We start from the raw sequence: 4,080 nt of genomic DNA on the forward strand, positions 1-4,080 counted from the left end.
ACTTAACATAATTCAAATCCTAGCCCTAGCGATAACCCTAACCCTCCCTCAACTCTAGCACTCACCCTAACCCTAACCCTAACCATATTCCTAAACCTATCTTGCCCTAACCATAAGCAGAAGCCTAGCCCTAGCCCTAGCCCTAGCCATAGTCCTAACCCTAACCCTAACTCTAGCCTAAAGCCCATCTCTAACCCTAAACTTAACCCAATCCATAACCCTAGCCCTAGTGCTAAGACTAACCATAACGCTAACCATAAAATAGCTTTAAACCAAAACCTAACCCTAGCCCTAAACCTAATGCTACCAATCCCTAGCCCTAACCCTAACCTTAATTCTAACCATGACATTAGCTCTAACCCTAATCCTAACCTTAGCCCTAGCCCTAGCTCTAGCCCTAACCCTAACCCTAAACCTAACCCTAACACTAAAGCTAACCCTAACTCTCCAGGTGATTCCACTGTGCATCCAATGACCCAGACACTAAACCTAATGCTAACCTAACACAAAGACTAAACCAAACCATAGCCATAAACCTAAGCCTAACACTAAAAGTAGCCATAGCCCTAAATTAAACACTAAAATTAAGCCTGATCCTAATCCTATGTCTAGCTCTAATCCTAACATTAACCATAACCATAACCATGACCCTAACCTTAACCTAAACTTAACCCTAGCTCTAGTCCTAACTCTAAACCCAACTCTAGCTCTAAACCTAACCCTAACTCTAACCCTAACCCTAGCCTTGACCCCCTAACCCTAGCCTTGACTCTAACACTAACCCTAACTCTAGCCTATTCAGGGCCGGTAGAATACACTTGGCTTAATTTATGTCAGCTGGATTCAGTGTGAGGGCGAAAGCCCCGCCCTGGAGACAGGACCAGTCAAAGACTGGACACCACCCAGTTTGACTCACCTGCCTAGTGTTAAGGGGATGGATCTCATGATGTCAAAGGTCCTCCCAGATGTGATGTAACTTCCTGTAACTCAAGTATATAATAAAGCAGCTTTCGGAGCTGGCTCTCTCTCTGTGTGCTCTGTTCTTTCAGGGGGTAGGCTCTCTTTGCCTGTCCCTCTGGAGGGCAGGCACCACACCCAGCCCAAGCTTTTAATCTATTATATGTCTGTCTTTCATTATTTCTTCAATCCCGAAAGCGCCTCCTAGATTGCACGAACCGGTTCAAGTCTCCTTCTCCATGCGGGACACGGGAAGAAGACAGCCCCAGGAAACCGCTTGGTATACTAGCCCATAACCTAGCCCTAACATTAACTAAACCAAAATGTTAACCTAATCCTAATTCTAGCCCTATCCCTAGCTCTAACCCTTACCCTTACCTTACCTTAACACTAGCTATAATCCTAACTCTAAACCTAGCCCTAGCCTATACATAACCCTAATACTAAACTTTGCCCTAACCCTAACCTAAACCCTAGCCATAACCCTAACAATAGGCCTATCCCTAAACCTAAACCTAACCACAGCCATAAACTCAATCATAAATCTAGGCCAACCCTAACCCTAGCCCTAACCCTCACACTAATCCTAGCCTTAGATAACCTTCACCCTAGTCTTAAACCTAGCACAAATTCTAACAGAACACCTAACCCTAACCATAACCCAAGCCTTAGTCCTAACACTAAACCTAACTCTAAACCTAGCCTTAAAATTCACTGTAGGACTCCACCAAGATGGCGGCATAGGTAAACACCGGAGACTGCTGCCACAAACAACCACTTCAAAAATACAACTAAAAGACGGAACGGACATCACCCAGAACCACAGGAAGGCTGGCTGAGGAGAGACTCTTCAACTAGAAGGAAAAATAACAGCACACCGAGGCTCAGAGGAGGCGCAGTGTGGAAAAAACTCAGGTGCGGAGGTGCGCGCGCAAAGCGGGCTGGTGGCTGAGAGCGCGGTTGTCGTTTTCGGTCAGGGGGGAGTCTCAGACTCTGAGCTCCAGATACGGGCGAATCGCTGGGGACTCGGACCCAAACGGGAGAAGCGGGAGTGTCTGGCATCAGTTGGAAGGCAGCTTTCCCTCCGAGGTTTGCAGCGGTTCCGGGGGTTCTGAGAAGCAGAGCCTCTGGGAACAGGACTGAGGGCACCATAACGGCTCCCTCCGCCCGCCCTGTTGAGCCCGCCCCGCCCAAGCCCTGCGCAGAGCCATTTGCCGGATCACCTCAGGCAAAGGCTAGATTAGCACCTCCCCAGAGGACAGAAGTTTTCCGCGGCAGACACAGCTGATTCACACAGCCAGTCGGCCTGGTGGTCAAATCCCTCTAGTATTAACTACAACAATCAAGGCTCAACTAGAACAAGACTGCGCACAAAGACCACTAGGGGGTGCACCAAGAAAGCATAAAAAATGCGGAGACAAAAAAACATGACAGAAATGGAGGATATAGAGCTAAAAATCGCAATTTTGAGGGCTTGCAAAAATGTGCTAGAAGCTGTCAATAAACTTGAGGAGAGAGTCACGAAAACTAATGAGACCCTCGATGCTATGATAAAGAACCAACTAGAAATTAAGCATACACGGACTGAAATAAAGAATATTATACAGACACCCAATAGCAGACCAGAGGAGCGCAAGAATCAAGCCAAAGATTTGAAATGCGAAGAAGCAAAAAACACCCAACCGGAAAAGCAAAATGAAAAAAGAATCCGAAAATACGAAGATAGTGTAAGGAGCCTCTGGGACAGCTTCAAGCGTACAAACATCAGAATAATTGGGGTGCCAGAAGATGAGAGACAGCAAGATATTGAAAACCTATTTGAAGAAATAATGGCAGAAAACTTCCCCCACCTGGTGAAAGAAATGGACTTACAGGTCCAAGAAGCGCAGAGAACCCCAAACAAAAGGAATCCAAAGAGGACCACACCAAGACACATCATAATTAAAATGCCAAGAGCAAAAGACAAAGAGAGAATCTTAAAAGCAGCAAGAGAAAGAGACTCAATTACCTACAAGGGAATACCCATACGACTGTCAGCTGATTTCTCAACAGAAACTTGGCAGGCCAGAAGGGAATGGCAAGAAATATTCAAAGTGATGAATACCAAGAACCTACAACCAAGATTACTTTATCCAGCAAAGCTATCATTCAGAATTGAAGGTCAGATAAAGAGCTTCACAGATAAGGAAAAGCTAAAGGAGTTCATCACCACTAAACCAGTATTATACGAAATGCTGAAAGGTATCCTTTAAGAAGAGGAAGAAGAAAAAGGTAAAGATACAAATTGTGAACAACAAACATGCATCTATCAACAAGTGAATCTAAGAATCAAGTGAATAAATAATCTGATGTACAGAATGAACTGGTGATTATAATGAATCAGGGACATAGAAAGGGAATGGACTGACTATTCTTGGGGGGGAAAGGGAAATGGGAGATGCAGGAAGAGACTGGACAAAAATCGTGCACCTATGGATGAGGACAGTGGGTGGGGAGTGAGGGCAGAGGGTGGGGCGGGAACTGGGAGGAGAGGAGTTATGGGGGGGGGGAAGAGGAACAAATGTAATCTGAACAATAAAGATTTAATAAATAAAATAAAAAAAATTAAAAAAAAAAGAGACATGAGCAGAAAAAAATAAATAAATAAAATTCACTGTAACCCTAGCCCTAACCCTAACAGTAGCCCTAACCCTAACCGTAATCTATCCCTATCCCTAACCCTAACCTTAATCATAACTCTAACCTTAGTCCTAAATCTAACCCTAAAACTAACCCTAATGCAATCCTTAGACCTAGCCGTCACTTTAAACTTAACCTTAACTGTAACCCTAACCCTAACACTAACTTTACCTAGCCTTAACCCTAAACCTAACCCTAATCTTAGCCCTAATACTGACACTAGCTCTAACATTAATCCTTACCGAAGTCCTAATGCTCATCCTAACTGTAACATTAACCCTTTTTCCAACTCTAACCCTAAACTTACCCTAACCCTAAACCTAACTCTAGCCTTAGCCCTAACACTATCCCTAATCTGGCCCAAACCTTCACCATTAACTCTAACACTAAATCTAGCCCTAACCCTAATCCTAACGTTAACCCTAACCCTAGTCCTAAACCTAA

The 4,080-nt window shown here is 44.4% G+C and overlaps 1 long non-coding RNA gene across 1 annotated transcript; it reads right to left on the reverse strand.

Annotated features, from left to right (window-relative positions):
• Window positions 1–315: 315 nt before the first annotated feature.
• LOC106725989 lies at window positions 316–3,846 on the reverse strand. Its single transcript, XR_001362006.1, has 3 exons — window positions 3,826–3,846; window positions 3,695–3,707; window positions 316–330 (listed from the first exon to the last, which is right to left on the reverse strand). It is a non-coding gene; the product is annotated as an uncharacterized LOC106725989 (long non-coding RNA).
• Window positions 3,847–4,080: the final 234 nt, after the last annotated feature.

The sequence above is a fragment of the Myotis brandtii genome, unplaced genomic scaffold (assembly GCF_000412655.1).
Source record: "Myotis brandtii unplaced genomic scaffold, ASM41265v1 scaffold2085, whole genome shotgun sequence".
NCBI classification, from domain to species: domain Eukaryota; kingdom Metazoa; phylum Chordata; class Mammalia; order Chiroptera; family Vespertilionidae; genus Myotis; species Myotis brandtii.